Source organism: Lissotriton helveticus, chromosome 3_1 (assembly GCF_964261635.1).
Source record: "Lissotriton helveticus chromosome 3_1, aLisHel1.1, whole genome shotgun sequence".
Taxonomy (NCBI): Eukaryota; Metazoa; Chordata; class Amphibia; order Caudata; family Salamandridae; genus Lissotriton; species Lissotriton helveticus.
In genome coordinates, this window is record NC_136061.1 from 2,038,802,763 (window position 1) to 2,038,821,597 (window position 18,835).

At 43.8% G+C, this 18,835-nt stretch overlaps 1 protein-coding gene across 2 annotated transcripts in view; it reads left to right on the plus strand.

Annotated features, from left to right (window-relative positions):
• Positions 1–18,835, plus strand: part of AGBL1 (AGBL carboxypeptidase 1) — a 4,192,795-nt gene that overhangs the window by 140,306 nt on the left and 4,033,654 nt on the right. The window lies entirely within an intron of this gene.

Sequence of the window (18,835 nt, forward strand, 5' to 3'; positions counted from 1 at the left end):
CACACTTAGATGGCACTTAAGACCATGGCTATGACCTTGGTGAGTGGCCTGAAAGCATTCAACAAGACCTTTGGCGAAATGTCATGCAGACCAGTCCTAAAAGCTTATGTAACAATTATCCCCCCACAATTGCCATACCTAGCCAAACTGCTATACATCAGTGGCAAAAATAAGTGGGATGCCGAGGAGGGGAAGTGTTTGAAGTATTTACTGTCGCTTCCCAGCTCTGCCATGATTCAAGCAATAAGACTGGAAACTGGCATGATATCCTGTAATATTCTGGTTGCAACAGCATTAGTAAGATTCTGGGGACAATTGAGCGGGTAGGAGGTACAGAAAGTTTCTCAGTCGTGTAAGAATGATATTGTGCAAAAAAAACTAAAATGGGCAAAAAGTGTTAGGATCAAATTGGGTATTGTTTGTAAAGAAATAAAAGTGTCCCCAGAATCTATAAATTGGAATCTCCAAGAATGAGTTGAAAGCACTTGGCAAATCATTGTCACACGAATATGAATATCATTATTTAAGCAGGAAAAAAATCACTACATTTTATGTTAAACTCATGGCGGAATAAAGTGAGTTTTCCGTATGTGGATATCTTACCAAATCAGCTGTTAAGAAATGAAGCGTTGAGAGTAGGAATTGGACTCAACCCCTGTGAGGCAAGTGATAGGGTTAAAGTAAAAATGATTCATATAGGAGGAAAATGTACCAGTGGTTTGAACACAAAATGAGATATGTTGCATATTTTGTTGGACTTCTTAACAATTAAACAACAGCGGAGACAGTGGTTCACCCAATATTCTTGGAATATGGATTATGACTTGTGGGCATGCTGTAGAATTATTAACTGACACGTGCCTTTTAGACATAGTATGTGCCATTGGGAGATTCATGAGGGCAGTCAGCACAATGTTGATAGAGTTTTAGTACTTATGAGGTTTTATGTGTTTTATCTGAATATTTTTAGACATTTTATGTGGATGTATATTTTAAATGGGCAGACTCATAACTTATTAGATAGAAGAGTTTGAAGGCCAACGGATTTAAATAAACATATCTTTTGATTGATTGATTGATTGAAATGCCCTGCTTTCAAATTCCTTGCACACTGTCTTATGGCTTATATAGCCTATATTGGGGTGACATAAATATTTAAACTGATGTTTTTGACCTTTTAATAATGATTAGTGTGACACGCTGAAATTGCAGTTTAAAACTGGAACAGCCAGGCTACAAATGGTAGGCCTGCAGTCAGGTTTCTACTGTAGTAGGTGGTATGATGGGTGCTGCAGTTCACTAGTGGCACTTAATTTACAGGCCGTGGGTACACATTCCAACATATACCAGAAGCTTGTAAATAAGTAAAATATGCAAATTAGGAGAATAACACAAGTTTTGAACTGTTTTAGAGATCAGAGCACATGCACTGGAACCTGGTTATGCAGAGAGTGCCATTGCACAGTCAAAATAAAAAGCAGCATCAGGCTATAAAAACTGGAGATGATCATGCAACATTTTCCTTCAGTATGTAATCATATGCCCAATCCCCAGGAAGGTCCTGGGCCTGTGAAATTCAGTTCCCCTTGTGGGCACCATAACATTTGGATTTTCCTTATACCAGCCTGGAGCTGTGTTTTGCCTGGGCATTTAAACTGGCAGTGCAACACATCTTGGGCAGCCCCTGGCTTTCTGCTGTCTCTCATTAGGACCGAACAATATAATTCCGCTACCTAGTCCGAAGTGAAAAAGATACTAGGGGCCATATGTATCAAGGTATACATTTGCGATTCTGAAGTAGTGCTTTTTTAGAAATCACTATTTCAGAATCGCAAATTGGGATGTATGTACAAATTCGCAATTTTCTTGCGAATTCTTAGTATTCCTTAATTGCGATTAGCAAATTGTGAATTGCAATTAAGGAATACTTTCCCTTTCATTTCTATGGGCCAGGAGTCCCAGAGGAATGAATGGGAAGTTATTCTCAATTTGTGATTCGCAATTTGAGAATCTCAAATTGAGAATAATTTCAAGGGTGCAGGGGTGTCCAAAAGACACCCTGTTGCACCCCTGAAATAAGCATGGGTACACATTTGGTGCACATACATGCTCTAAGGGCATGTATGTGCATCACATGGCACTTTGAAAAATGCAAAAATGTGCATTTTTCAAGGAATTCGCAGAATACCACCACTTGAAGTTGGTGGTAATCTGCGATTCCTTAGGGACAATTGGCAATTTTTTTTGGCTACATACATTGCATTTAAGGAATCGCAAAATGTGCGATTCCTTAAATGCAATTGCAAAATAATGAATCGCAAATTTTACGATTCCTTATCTTGCACCAATTTTCCTTAATACATACCATTTTGCAAATTTGCATTCGCAAACACCAAAATTCGCAGAATTTCGGCGTTTGCGAATGCAAATTTGCTTAATACATATTGCCCTAGGTCTCCATCATATGCTGGAAATGTTATACCCGAAGGAGACATTCTCCAAAAGTTGATTAAAGTAGCAGTTAGAATATGCGTTACAGCAAACAAATGATGGACGGAATGCTGACAATGCAAACATTCTCCTTAAATCCATCGTTCTTTTGCCCACTACTCCACCCCAGTTTGGACCCAGCCATATGCAAATCAGCCTTGACCCTGTGCCACATGGGAACAATTACAGACCGAACTGCCAGGCCAGGTTCTCCCTGGACCAGAAACAAGCATCCTGGTTTCAGGGTATGTCACGCTTCTTCAGCCAGGCTAGCTTGAATCCAGTGGCACAGTGAGCAAGGTACCCAAGTCTGGGCATACCCATCCCACTTAGGGCATATCCATCACCCTGAGTGGGACGGGTAGGCCCAGACGTGGGTCCTGCGCTATCCATGCCACTGGAGTCAAGCTATCCTGGCTGATGAGAGCTGAAAGCCCGAAACCGGTCCTAGGATGCTTGTTTCTAGTCCAGGGAGGACCTGGTTGGCAGTTCGGGCCGGACTGTTCCCATTGTGCTCAGGGTCAAGACTGATTTGCATATGGCTGGGTCCAAACTGGAATGGCATGGTGAGCAAAAAAACGATGGATTTAGGCCCAAATCTCTTTACTGGGGTGAATGTATGACATTGTTCTGCAGTCTGTCGATCAACTGTTCTTTTTGCAGTTAGAATATGCCTCAACAATCATTCAAGGTGTGCCAACAGCTCTGTTACAAAACTATTTCACTAATAGCGGAATTGAAGATACTATAACCATTATTTAACTCTCGCTTTGAACACATAAAACTAGGCGCTTTCGCATGATTTTACTGCTCGGTATGCTCTTCTTTTCGCATGTTACTGGTGCCCGGTTTGTTCGAAAAAAAGATAATAGAATTTGCTGGTTTTGCAAGTGTGGGTGGAATCACTTCATCATATCCTAGCAAACAGCCCCTCATACTTTATCCAGGAGAGATGTTATTGAACGATTCTCATTCATTTTAAATTCCGCAAAATGGCAATGTTTGAAAGTCTTTCCTAATTGATTGTATATATATTTTATAAACTGCTGACAACACGAATAAATCACTATCATTATTCATTATTTTTAACTCAAGGTCTATACAAACCAGTGAAAGTTATGTTCTGTGTTGGTTATGCCATCACAATGCCAAACATGTGATGAAGAATAGAATATATTATATCTGCTCTAAGCAGAGGTGTCAATCAAAAACACAGGGGGGATGGACAGATATATAGGGGGTGTGATTGGTAAGACTATAGTTTACGGTAACATCAGTTTTGATTGAATTAATTAATTATATTCCAGTTTTATTTACTGATGTAGTTTTAGAAAAACATTTGTACCCTAATCAATGCTGAATCTAAGCTACCAAGAGAACATGTGAAATATTTTAATAGTGCATTTTATTCGACGAAGCATGTTTTTTTTCAAGTTTTATGTGCTATCATGTATCGGTACACTACAGTTCAAGGATATTTCTGATTAACTCATGCCATCAAAAGACAAGTATGAACTCTTAGGCTCTTAACGTGCACTCTGGCTGTTCTTATCATGTATGTAAACAAACCAAACAATTATCCTGCAAGGGGAGAGGGTGTGAAGTAACGGCCAGGGCGGCCAACTTTGGTGCTGGGGAGCCATGTTCCAGTGTCGGCGTCGGCTCTACAGTCTGTGATTCTTGCCAGATCACTAAATCGCATATCAAAAAACATGAGCGGGCAAATAAACTGGCGGTCATGTAAAGCGCTCCAAAACCTTCAGGTCGAGTTCACATTATATAAAACTGAAGAAAAAAACTTTCGCCACCATCCTGCAAATACAAAATAAATCTGTTTTTTCCTAAACTCAATACAATTATATTGACTGTAACATTTGTAGCGCTACTGATTTTCTTTTTTTTTTTTTCTTCAACCTTGGTTTGAAAGGGCCTTAGCTGAGTAAGTGGAGTCTTGTCAGATTTGGCCCAGCTGCTTCAATTAGTTTTGGTGGTGGTATCTTAGATCAGTTACAGATTGAGTGCAACACAGCTGTTTTCTGATCTCACCAGACGAAAACTGCCTCCTGTCCTTAGTTCAACAGTGCTCAGCAGACTGAGTGTATTTTTAAACAAGACATCGAGTGTGCGCTGCAGAATATTGTCATGATGACAAATATTACTCTCTTTAGCTGCCTAGATTTTTTTTTCTACCAAGCCTACCGTATCAGATGGACATTGTGGCATTTACACCGAAAGGTAGGCCTGGTAACCAAGGCAACTGCAGTTCACAATGTCAAAATATGACTAGCATATCAATCATATGAAGGTAGATAATGACTTTAGCAGTAAAACGTTTCAATGAATGTAACACAAACAAGCAATGTGACGTACGGGTTGGATTAACCGCCTTTTTCATCCGCTCCTCGTATAGTGGGCCCACTTTACTCCATTCGAGGCAGGATGGGAGGCCGGTATCTTTACAACAGCGACATGCAGAGAAGGAAGATGGCCAGTGGGTTTGGAAACCAAACCCTGCTGAGATAAAATTACTTTGCCCAGAACAAAGTGGAAAATGTCGCAATTGCAGGAGAAAGCTCTGCTTACAATGAAAGATTTAATCCTACCTAAAATACAGAGCAGGGACTGAAAAAGCACGATATTCATCCTCCTATCCTCTCCCTCCACTTAACTCTCTGCAAAGTGACGGCTTGAAAGAGACACGAACACCAGGAATCAGTATCGATATTATAACCAGCAGGGCGGCAGGAAAACCAGCAACCGCAGACCTTTGAAAAAATACGTTCTACTCTACGTTCTATGACATTCCAATTCACACATCTTCCCTTATACAATGAAATATATTAAGAAATAAATAGATACATAAAAATAATTAAAACTAAACTTAAATACATTTTACAACATAGCATCTACGAATATTGGGGGTACATAATCACGTAACCACCTTTGCGTCACCTTTTCCCTGGAAGGTCACATGACCACCCCTTGGAGTGCCACCTTTTCCATGGAAGGTCTTGTTTGTGGATGACACCTGCAACCAGAAATATCCCGGGACAACTTTTCCTGCACAAACGGCTCTACATCATCTACAGTGACTCTTTGCCCTTTGTATAGCTAGTTTCTCCATATTCTATCATGTGCCATCCTTTAACCTTACCACCTTCCTCTTCACACACACAAAACCCTTTTGGAATCCAAAAAATTTCAAATGCCCTTTCGCAATTATACCCTGCAATCTGACTCTCACCCAATCCCCCACCTTGACATCTAATCATCGACCTTTCTCCTCAGAGATATACTTACTCTGCGCACTCTCCCGTTTGGAACCCACACGTGTATTTTTTTCTTCTGACACCTCCAAACCATTCATCCATGGATGCACTGGTACACTAGTTGCTACCCTTCCTTTGAGTATGGCAAAAAAGCGACAGAACAGTAGTCACACACTTCGTGGTACGCAATGCCTATATTAAATCCCTCAACTCCTTATTTCGATCTAATCCACTTTCCAATGACAATTGCACATTCTCCTTGATCACACGGTTGCACCTCTCCACCAGACCATTATTCCTGGGATGATACAGTGAGTTTGTCACATGTTTTACACCGCACTTATTCATGAACTTGCCAAATTGTTTGTACATAAATTGTACACATTGCCCATCACTACCTCCCTTGGAACAACTTTTCGCAAGAACAAATCATGCAAAAACTTGACCAACTACGAAGTTTTGACGTTCCAAACAAATTTTACTTCTGGCCAATGAGAACCATAATCATCTAAAACAATCCCATACCTCTGGTCTTCCTTTAATACATTCATTGGTTCAATATTATCTATGCCTTACTTAACCCACTGTTTCTCTGGCACAAGCACTGCTTCAACAGGGCTGAGAACAGTTATTTGTGACTTATCACTAAGAGCATGCCACACACACACTCTTACCCAGTGCTCCCTGTCCAAACCTGGCTACCAAAAAGTATCTGTAACTCTCCTTTTCCTGGCTCTCATTCCAACATCATGTACTAATTCCAAAACCTTAAGTCGATCACTCTGAAGCACCACCAGTTAGTTGGCACTCCTTACTATGCCAATTGACACAATTCTTCAAAAAAACTCCTTGTACAATTTAAGAGTGTCCTCCGATTTCCCTTTTGGCCATCCTTTAACCAAATATGATATCAACTCCTTTAACACTCCATTTTGCTTCATTGCTTCCTTCCATGCCTCCTCCTCAATGCAACCAATTTCATCCACAGTAGTACATGACACAATTCACAAATCGTCGTCTTTGCTATGCTCCTCATTCATTTCCACCTCCAAAGGCAAACGTGACAAACAATCCGCAAAAATATTCTTCACCCATGGTAAATATACAGTAGTAAACTGAAAATTCTGCATACGGTAGTGCCATTTAGCAATCCTCTGAGTTGCTTTGCCCTTTAGGTCCCATAATAAGGTACAACAAGTTTGCCACTTCAAAGATGCACTTTAAGATGACTCGTCAAGTTATAATTTTTCTAGACGATAGGCAATTACAGTAATATGCGTACCTTTTGCCGAGACCGCCATGCTCACCATGAGGATTGGGAGAAGTATCCTAACGATCCAAAATGGCCACTCCAATGTAAGAAAACAAGCATTGAAAATGCAGTAGGTCACGCCTTTGATTAAGTTAAAGCCATTTGCTTTGCTGATGGTATTGTATAGCAAAGCAAATGGCTTTAACTTAATGAAAGGCGAGACCTATTGCATTTTAATGCTTGTTTCCGGACTGCGATGATGTCAGGCACATGATGTGCAGGCTCACACTACACCCTTCTCACTAGAGGAGACGTTATGGCAAGATCTCATGCCAAGTGAGCGTTGTTGGGGGAAGGAAAATCCTTTAAAGAGAGTTATTTTCTTTCTGGGTTTCCCTTCTGTTTTTGAAACTCAGGCTCAGCAACATTGTTGTGGTGTCACCAGGGCTTTAAGTGGAAGCTTTTTCAATATCATATACACGCCACTGTTGCTGCTTATTTATCTTATGCAACTAACCACCATTGACAAAGCCAATAGTCCTGACTTCTTGTAGGTATGATGTTGCTCGTTCTATCATATGTGGATGCAATGACAAACAGCCAAATACAAGTCCGGTGCCACACTATGCTAAGCACAGATTTTTAGCTTACATGTCTGGTAAGCCACGCCCTTAATTACATTGGCCACGCCCATTTGAGAGACCCCCCCCCCCCAGTTTATTCATCCCACTTAAAGCCCTGCCCACAGCGCTATAATTAAACACATGAATACATTCATTTTAGGACCGTTGTGTGTGGTGAAAGCTTTCAAACACTTACTGGGAGAGAACAAGAACCAAACAGTTGCTGTGTTTATCGGGCAGGCAAGTTAAGCACAAAAAACTTAGCTAACCAGAGGTGTACGCAACCAATAAACAAATTTGTCAATTAAACAGTCGCAAGTGCTGGTGATGTCCGCATGACAACTGCACAAAAGAATGTAACGTCAAGGCCGCAGCTCAGTGAACAGGACAGTAAAGAGGCAGCATCAGAGGTAACTCTATTGCTTTCCGCCGAGGATATGACTAACAGCCGCGATTCAGCGTCTGTAGCGCCACCCCAACGAGTGCAGGAGCTAGAAAGCTGAACTATCAGCAGTAACTAAAGCTATTCAAGCCACTGCCATGTGCACATTTGAAAATTAAAGTTTTTTACACCCAAAAAAGCAAAGCAGCAAACAAAAAGTGACCTATGACCTGCAGCGCTTCAACAAAGCATTAAACTACGATTACAGACCGAGGAAGCAAACTACGCTCTTTTACAAAGCTCTTGTAGTTGAGTAGTATTCGGTGTGTACATTTATACTCCACGCAGAAAAACACTAAGGGATCTGACCGAAGGCTAACCACATCAGTTGGCTGGCATCTCAGTTAGAAAGTGTATGCTGGCCTCAGCCAGGCCTTGCGGGAGAAACAGCACAACTGCTGCACGGTGCTTGAAGGCGAACCCCTTCCAAACCACAATTGTCAACACATGTGTGCTTTGCTTATTACAATATGTACTGTTAGCAGTACCGTGGTCCGTGGTAATAGACTTGGCATGTCCGATGGAAGACTCGCATTCAGCTTAAGAATTCACTTCTTCTCCATTAAAGCACAGCGTGGTACTTTGACTTGAAATATTCTGCCAGTTGAAAGCACACAGCACAGAGTTTAGGTCATAAACCAACTGAGCAGGACTTTCGGACCGTGACGCACCGGCCGAGGCCAGTTTCCTTTGTAACTCTGTATGCACTATTGGGCTGATTTACAAGCCCCTTGCGCCACTTTTGCGTCACTTGTAACATGGGGAAAGTGACGCAAAAGTGGCGCAAGGGGCTTGTAAATCTGCCCTTATGTTTTTCCAGTCAGTATTGAGCTGTCCCTAAACTCGGGTTCATCCCTCTGACAACTTGACACTCCTGTGATCCTGCGCAAGTGCCTTTAATGCCGATGTCCTTCGTCACCACACACCCGAAGTGCCTAGAAGCCAACTGTAATTCAGTATGCTGCGCTACGTGCACAATTGGCCATTTGCAAAAATACATGGCTTGAAGTATTTTGTGTTTGTGTTCACTTTAAAAAGGGTGGCCCCTCACACAGCTCTTCCTCACAATACCACTGAACTGCTATCAACTGTCCCTTAACTCGGGTTCATACCTCTGACACCTTGACACTCCTGTGAACCTGCGCAAGTGACTTTAATGCCGCTGTACTTTGTCACCACACACCCAAAGTGCTTAGAAGCCAACTGTAAATCAGTATGATGTGCTACATGCACAATTGGCCATTTGGAGGAGGTGGGCAGGATCCCTCCTCCCCCACCATGATGGTGAGAGGAGGTGGGGGGCCACCAGTGCCGCTTGCACACAACCTTCCACTTTCAGTCTCTAAACGCAGCGCGCGAGCCAGGGGGAGAGCCAAGTTTGCCCCCGAGCCTCTCCTCTCTTCCTTCTGGCTGTGTGCCCCCTCATCTCCCCATTCTCCTTGGACTGCCACCCCCTCCTTAATGACTGCTGAGCCGGTACATCCACTGTGTGCTTTCTGTTAGTCTCTCAATTCGGACCACCATGTCCATCCGGACGGGACATCCCCCATCCTGGATTCCAATACGGATGGGGTCCGAGGGCTGTGGCAGGGTCCCCAAGGATGAATCAGGTGTTTTGGATCTTGGTGGTGTGCAGCCAGTGGATCCGCCAGGCAGTAACTCAGTGGCTGGCATGGTCACATCGCCCTGACCTGGCACACGAGCGTGTCTAGGCACTGACTGCACACATGCATTTATTCCGTTTTTATGTAGTGCCCAGACCACAAGTTCCACTTTTTTACTGCAGAAGAGAGTTGAGGTGCTGGAGGAGATTGTGCTCTGGCCAGGATCACACAGTGTAGTAACAACCTGGGGATACCGGGTTTAGAACTCAAGGTTCGCGGGTCCACAGTCACTAATAGGCGCACACTATCCCTAAAAGTGTTCACGCACATACTGTGTGTCTCCAGCCTATGTGTGCAGGGTTGTGCACAGTTTGTGTTGATCTTAGCCTTGTGATACAGGATTTTTTTTGTGTTGTTTCAATTTTATATAGCGCAATCTCACCTGATGGTATTTCGAGATCTTCCAAGTAAGCATGGTGTATTCTCGTTCCCTCCAAATGTTTTAATTTGGTTGCTGGGTTTCGTGTCAGTGATGTAGCAAGCTGCGGGTGCCGCTGTGATGGGTACGAAGCTTGATCTCTGCCAGTTGCATGTGATAGGGGTGTGGTACTGACACGGACGGACGACGAGAGCGCACTTTTTAAAAGCAATAAAAAACGGCCTGTATACTGCCGCCAGTAAAAGATCCAGTTCCTGTGGACGGGGCCAAAAGTGGACAGGGCGGCAACAAGGAGGTACTAAAAAGCCTCCTTAACAATAGAATGCCAGCGTTTAGCCTAAGCGTATGACGCACGCGAGGCAATGGGAAGAGGGGACGGAGCTTCAAGTCCCCTTCCTCAACTGTATTGATTTCAAGAAGCTCTCGAATGCCGAGAGCAGCGCATGCGTGCTGTTATCGCCAGCCGAGACCGAAAAACGATATCTGGTGTGAGTGGGGCTTGCACGCTGCTATCGCCAGCCAAGACCTAAAAGCGATATCTAGTGTTAGTGGGGCTTGTTTCACTTTGACATGTGCACATAACACTCCTACGTTCCAGTGATATGCACGATAACCAAAATGCTTTATCTCCCTAAAATGTTCAGTTCCGCTCACGGTCGTTACGCCCTCGATGTCGCCTTACATGGATCGAAAATTACAGGAAACCATCGCCACAATTGTAGCCACCGTAAGAAGAAAAATTCTTCTGGAAACCATCCGCTAATGCCACCCTGCTGGCTGTACAGTGGAATCAACTCCAATCATCGCAAATGTAAAGTGCTGGTTTGAAAAAGACACGAACACCAGAAAAATTCGATGATAAAACCAGCAGGGCGGCAGGCAAACCAGCAACTATCAACCCATGAAAACATACATTCTATGACATTCCAATTCTACGCTCTACACCACATCAATAAGCTAAGACCCAACACTCTCTTAGAACAGCTCTGCAACAGGGAGCTTTGAAAGCCATTTCCTATCCACAGAGGAGACAAATGCAGCAGGCAGCATCATGTACACTTAGGGCCAATACCACCATTTAGGCCTGCCAGGAATTCAGAACAAGATTAATGGGAGGGATAAATGCCGTTACTGTTGTGGGTATCGCCACCTCCTCAAGGTTGAAGTAAGCTGCATAGTAAATCCTACAACACGGATGTGAAATGGCAATTGCATTGCTTGGATTGCCTTCTATGTTTGTGAAAACCCAGTATTGCTGTTCATGTACTTTAAGAGAAACTTATGATTATGTCCAATGTGTAATTGTTCCAGCTTTCTTGTCTCCCTTTTCCAAACCCTATGCCTGTCTGCCACCTTGTCTGGAGCAGACCGTGTATGATGATCCTCATGTGTATACCACACTTGTGTCTCTGTCTCTGTGTGTATGTATGTGTCATTGTCCTTATGTGTCCCTGCTTACCTATTTTCTAGTGTATCTGTAACCTACATTGTTATTATGTACCGATATCTCTGTATGTTGACCATGTCAATCTATCCACACGTTTGTCTCCTTATATCCATGTATTCCCGTGTCTCATATATATCTGTGTTAACGAGTACCCTCACATGTTTTTTAATCTAGCATTCGTGTGTGACATTGTCAAATTGGTTCATGTGTCCCTGGGTCTATGTTCCATGTTTATGTGTAGTCCCATGTTTTAGTCTCCCCATAGTCACCACATGTTTCCTTCTCCATGCTTCTGTCTCTCCCTGTATTCATGTATTGCGGTATTGTTATGTGCCCATATTCCCTTTGGCTTGTGTTTCTCCAACTCTCTCTCTCCAAGTGTCCTTGACTTAGGGCCACTGTGTCCAGTGTCTGTGTCTCTCATTGTCTGCATATCCCAGAGCTCATGTTTCTAAAGGACCATTTGTGTATTTGACTATCACTGTCTCTTTTTAGGTAGATTATTTGAGACCTCTTTTATATACTTTAGTATATACTTATATGTGTATGTACTCTGTGGGCTCTGTAGATCAGCCCTAGGACTTGTCTGCTTCAGCTTAGGGACTTTTTTTCTGTTCAACTGCCTCTATTTAACCGTCTTGATATAAAATGACCAGTAGAGGTCAGTAAAATACCAGAATTGCTTTTTGCTGAGGGCCTTTTTTAAAAAAAAAAGATTCTGGCAACTGCCTTGTTTTAACTTTCTTGATATAAAACGACCAGCAGAGATCAGTAAAATATCAGAATCAATTTAGCATTCTCTAGATTCCAGTCCATAGAAAATGTCTTTCACGAGCACCCAAAGACAATAATATTTTTTCCAAATCTTGTATTGTCAGTGATATGACCACAGAAGGCCCTGATTTTATATTAAAAACAGAGCTTTGGACTATCCCATTTCCCGCAGAAAGGCAATATTTCTCTCCATGTGTTGCCATACCTGGCGTGTAACACAGTTTGGTACTTACTTTCCCTCCATGTTAAAGAACAGTATATGTTTCAGCACCCAGGCTAATGAGCTGCATAGCTAAATACACATATGGTCTCCAAGGCGAGACTGATTGCCTAGGAAATGCTTGTTGACTGTGTTTTCAAGTGTCTTTGTGTCTCTCCACGTGCCACTCTTTCCCAAGGCACTGCTGCAATGCCAAATTTGTATAAATAAATAAGTTAATGCACAAGCCCAAACATTTTTAAGTGGTCCGACCTGCTTCCACACTAGTACTGCCCATTTCCACCTTTGGTGCCATGCCCTTCCACTACTGCACCTGCTGCCTGCATAGTCACTGCCCAAAGCTAGATTGTAGCACACGAGCAAAACAAGCAAAACAAGCTCTCTTTCCATAAGATAGCTTCGAGGTGTCTTAACATTAGCAATTCGTCTTTTATCCTGCGCTGTCTAGTTCCACGCTATCTACTCCCTTCTTTATTTACTCCCTTTTGATTACCAACAGCCGCTCTTTTGTATCCCTCAAGGCTCCGCCAGTCTGTTTGTGAACCTTACTTTTCCTTCCTCTAGCTCGTACTCTCCGATTCCTCAAAGGCTCTCTCATCAAGCTCCGTCACAAACTCCCTCATTACCATTATTCTGAATTTCAGTCTCTATTCACAATTGTCACTCATCCGCCAGTTCCTATTCCCTCTTCGTATGTGCAGTATCTGCACTATTACAGTGATGACTGCTCCAATTTTGGGTAGTGGAGCAACGTAAAAGGGTGGGGGTGAGGGGAAAATATACATATTTTTAAATTTACCAGGTCCTGCACCCGCCACCTCGGTGTTTCTCTTCTGATGCAGGGAGCAATTAATGCATTGCTTTGATGCTGGTAATATCATCATGAGAACAGCACCGTGATTGGCCTGAGCGGGCTGAATTGATGCTCGCTCAGGCCTAGAAAGACTGGGGCTTTTTTCTTACTCGTCTGTTGTAACAGAGCTGGGTTGGAGAAACATGAGGGCCCTGTCTGTTTGGCCAGCCTAAAACAGACATGCTTTCTTAGAAGTGCCCAGCACTCCTCCTGTTGTGTGCCGCTCGGCAGGATGGCCTTGCCCCCGATCTAACCTCAGCTAAAATGAAATAAAATGGTTTTATTATTGTTAAAAATGGGATTTCTGGTTGGCTAGGGCTTGTGCCTAAGCCAGGCAGAAACCACTACTCTAGTCAGGGCAAAGTAGTTACGCGCTGAACATTACCCCTGCTCACCCCCTTGGTAGCTTGGCACGAGCAGTCAGGCGGATCCCAGAGGCAATGTGTAAAGAGTTTGCGCAACACACACACAGCATCAACACACTAGGCACACCACAAAAGAAACTCCACACAAGGTTATATAAAGAAATAGCCTTTGTATTATCCAAAACACATTAAATCATAATCACACATATACACTGTGCCAACAGGCACTAGGCAATATTCACAGGGGATTATATACATGACAGGGCCAATCGGACCACTGTCAGAACCAACACAAAGCCCAAGTAACAAATATAAAACACAACCAGCAACTACTGATAAATACTGTACTCAGCATTAGCACTAGCAACATAAACGCATGATGTCAGCATCACATTACGCATGAAACACATAATGCGTAAACATCATAAGCATAAATCACTTTAAGGAGTGCACTACCCAGGTGCATACATCACCCTCAGCATAACCACATTATGCAATATCACATTAGTAATGCACCACAGTAACCCTAACACAGTACATTTATCCCTTCTGCACTCCCACCAGAACACAAAATAACCCCAGGCCAACTGTCCTTCCTTGGGGCCCAAATGCCATCTGTCCAAAATGTCAGGGCTCTAACTCGGGCCTTCCACTTGCCCTTTGGCTGCCAGTTCAGCAAAAGCAATGTGCGTAGTGCGCTGGGGCATGGGGGGCATCTAAACCCCTCCTCCTCGTGAAAACAAAAGGAATACCCCGCTGTTGCAGCTGCCCGTGCTCACGAGGTGTAGCTGAGAATCACCCATGGAACTATAGTGCCTCATGAGCCCCACTCCGGGACTCTAGAAACAATATTGCCCCCACACTGCAGCCACCTGCGATCAGCGGTGCAGCTGTAAGTGATCGGCATTGGCACCCGCTGTGCCTGATCCGAGCCCCACTCATCGGGGCTCAGATCAGGCTCACTCTGACTCCGGAGAGACCCCTCCTCCGCAGCCTCACTCACGAGGGCTCTTCTTCACAGAACAAAGTCTCCTGGAAGGACAAGGCGTTACAACACAGGGCTCCCACCGGCACACGCCCCCCTCCCTTCCTCCTGGCATGCTCGGGCCTGACTTCCGACGGCGACGTCCGTCTTGATTGGTCTGCACCGTACTGACTCGGACCCGCCCACAACCAGGCAACTTGCCTGGCTTCCTCTTCGACCACGCTACCCTTCTCCAGCTGAATGTGCGGGGTAGGCTCCCGCCTTTAAATAAACACCAACGCAGAGTGGGCCCCCGCTAACAGGAGCACCAAAATTAGGGTAGGCTCGCACTTGTATTCCAAGCAGCACGGGGGAGTCCCGACGCCGGGTATTCCCCCTGCAGATGGATGCGCAGTCTAGCACTGCAATGCACTAACGCTCCCCTCGTCCTGGGACATAAGGCTGACAGTGCAGCACCCATGAGGGCGCAGGGCAAAGGCTGGATCCAGGCAGGCCAGCTCACAGGACCCTCCAGCAAGGAGGCAGTTCCTCGTGGCGTTTCCTCCTGGGGCCCAGCAGCAAGTCACAAGGAAGCACAAGCACATGAGGTCACAGCCCCAGTATATATACTCATGTATTTTCCCTTTGTTCTGCCCTGGCACAGGGCTTGGGGAACCTGCCTCAACTGGTTCTGGGGAGTATTGGAGCACGTTGTTTTCAGGGCTCCTCTTCCCCTTTGTCAGATGGGGGCTCGGTCATCAGACACACCACAGGAGGGCAGAGCAAGCATTCACTGACCTATTCAGAGTCGGGGGCTGCTCCTCCCACAACTCCAAATGCAGATCTCCTGTTCAGCCTATTGCTGACTCACCCTGCCCTTCCTGGAGCCACACCTCCCCAGCCCCTGTAATTCCAGAGCCAGACATGCAATACACATCAGGCAGGCAGACACATAGCACACAGAAATGCCAACTTCTAAAAGTGCCATTTCTAAAATAGTGATAATAAATCTGCGCACACCATTGCCCAGCATTATTTATTACTATTCCAAACATACTAAACTTGACCTCGCTTCTCCTCTCGTATTAGGAATTACCACTGAAACACTTATCAGGGAATCCCCAATGCATTCCCATGTTGGGCAGCCTCACAGCAGTGAGAAAACAAAATGTCTGTTTGCCACTACCAAGACATGTCACACACTTAAGGTACATATCCTGCCTATTAGGGGGGTCATAGATGTGGCACACACTTTAGGTGTCACATCACAGTGGCAGTAACATTGCGCGCACAGGTCCTGCAATGGCAGAGGCCTGAGACAGGTTTAAAATACTTTGCTAAGTGGAACAATTAGCTCTGCAAGCCTACCAGTAGCATTTAATTTACTGACCCTGGGTATCTGAGATACCACTTTACAAGGGACTGACAGGTAAATTAAGATTCCGATTTTAATGTTTGTGATGACACGCTAATTATATCTAAAACTCCAAGTGGCTTGCTGCATACTTTGGATATTTTTGAAAAATGTTGTTCCATGAAGGGCCTAGAAATTAACGTGGCTAAAACGAAAATGATGATTTTTAATCTGCATCGTACTTTCAAGGGAAATGTTTTTATGAACGGAAAGCCACTGGAATTGGTTAAGGCTTTTACTTATTTAGGTGCCCATTTAGGCAAGGACCTTAAATGGGAGCATCATACAAATTTGGCAGCCATTAAACACCGCCAAATTGTAGGTGCTCTCTCTCTGGAACATAAAAAGTCATTGTCCAAACCAATTCTGCCTGTACTGGAAGTTTATGAATGTAAAGCAGTTAGCTCTGTTCTCTATGGTGCTGAACTTTGGGGCTTTGAGAAGTTGGCACCATTGGCCCTTTCTGAAAATAAGTTTTTTCGTAATATCATTAGCCTCCCGCAGAGTACACCTTTAGTACCACTAAGATATGATCTGGGAAGAAAAGCTATTGTTGATAGTGCCAGGTTACGCCCTATTTTATATTGGCGTAGGCTTTGGACAACACCCGAGCTTTCAGCATACGCCGCAAGGTTCTTAGACGTCATTTCATCTGACTCATTCCATAAGATTCGTTGGCTTGCCCATTTAAGAAATAGCTTGGTAGCTTTGGCACGCAAAAGCTTTGGGACAGCCCTACGGAAGTTGCATTTCCTTTGAAAACAATCCTGAAGGAACGGTACTGGGAGCAGATTGCGTATCAGACATGAAGTGGTGTAGATTCTTCCACCATGGCGGGGGTCTTTCTACGGGCAAAAGTATTGCCCAAATTTGAATCTTACTGGGACATTATTACTAAGCCTGGAGACAGGAAGCTATTTTTTCAGCTCAGAGCCGGTTCTTTGCCCCTGAAGGCTTTAACCTCTAGATAGGTTGCTGCAAGTTCTATTAATATTTGCCTGGTGTGTGAGAACTCTGTAGAAACTCTTGCACATTTTCTATTAGCCTGCCCATTGTATGCATCCCCGAGGCGTGTTTAGCTGACACCAATGTGTAAGTTACTGGGTACCATCAAAAGTTCTGTTGCTGAGAGACTGATAAGTACTTGCACCACGCCATTTATTGTAATAGCTGTAGCCAAATACTTGGGATGGGCATGGGTCTTACGGCAGAATTTTATTCGAGGTCAATTGACTGTTGTGGAATAATGTTTGAATTTCTCTGACCATGTATTGATTATTTTAGCCTATTTTATTATTCTCTTTTTTAAGTTCAAATCAAATGGTTTTATTTATTTTACTCTATGAAATGTGTTGCTTATCTCCTCCTCTAGTGAATAGTATATGTACTTCTTTTTTTACTTGGTGTCCAAATAATTTTGTTTTTAAATTTAGTATTATGTAATCCTGTCTGAATCATGGATAAATTGTACTTGTCTAGCTTTTATGAGTTTTTATCTCGAATAAAGCGAATTTGACTGACAATACGCCAAACAGGTGTAGACCAATCTTACCATGTTTACCACAGAGAGCACATGCGCTTTACACTGGACATCAGTGCTAAACAACCCAGAGTCCTGGAACCACCAACACCAACACCATGTCAGAAAAAAGGCTAGGAGGAAGGCAAAACGTTCAGGGATGACCCTGCAAAAAGGGCCAAGTCCAACAATTATCATTTTATTTTTCAGTGAAGTGATGCTCCTCTGACATAACTGAGGAGCCACCCCTGCCCTAATATCATTAACCTTAATTCATAATAGTCCTCCTGTTTTGTTCTCCCCTATCTTCTTGGTTATTTTTTCATGCCCTTTCTTTCTCATTTCCAACCTTTACCACCTTTTCTCCTCATCATGCTTTCTCTCTTTCTTTTAAACATCCGGATTTCTTCATACTTCTGTTATCTCCAATTTGGCTCTTCCTTTCCCCTCCCCACTGTCTCTGCATTTCCCTCCTCTCATATAACCCTTAGTTTTCTCTCCGTTCAATATACCCTAATTTCCATCTGCTCCTCCCTCCCAACACATATTTCGAACATGACAATGAACAGTAGCTGGTGCAGATCATCCCGGGTGAAATAAGCGTTCACAATGCCTCATTTTTTCCAAAAGGGATCCTAGTCTCCTCGAGTCCCTGAGACATAGTGGGCTCCTCTGTGCTGGGTATGGGTTTCTGTAGGGATGATCACAATAGCCAGTTATTTGAAGGAGTGTTTCCTGTGGCAGAGCCGGGGTGTGTAGGAGTTGTTTTAGGGCTCAAGTGGAAAAGTTTTGTCCCAAAGCCCAGTTTCAAGCAAAGAAGCACCTCAAGACGACATACTTATGTGGGGACAGAATAGCCCCTTGAGCAGCAGCGGCAACTAGATTAACATTGCGGACGACGGCAAGTTGTGGGGGAGGCGTTTAGGGTAGGGTACACCGGGGCATAGATCCTGTTGAGACAGGGGATACCTTCAGGATGACTCCTTCACTGTGTTAGTTTATTTCAACTTACATTCAAGTAAGAAGGTTAAACCATACCTGACAGATTTGCTGTGGCCTCTGGCTGAGTGTTTCCTTTTTCGTTTGAGTCTGGCACATTCAAAATCATAGGGAGGGAATGAGGAGTATCACTGAAGAACAAAAGGCAAAGATTAGCACAC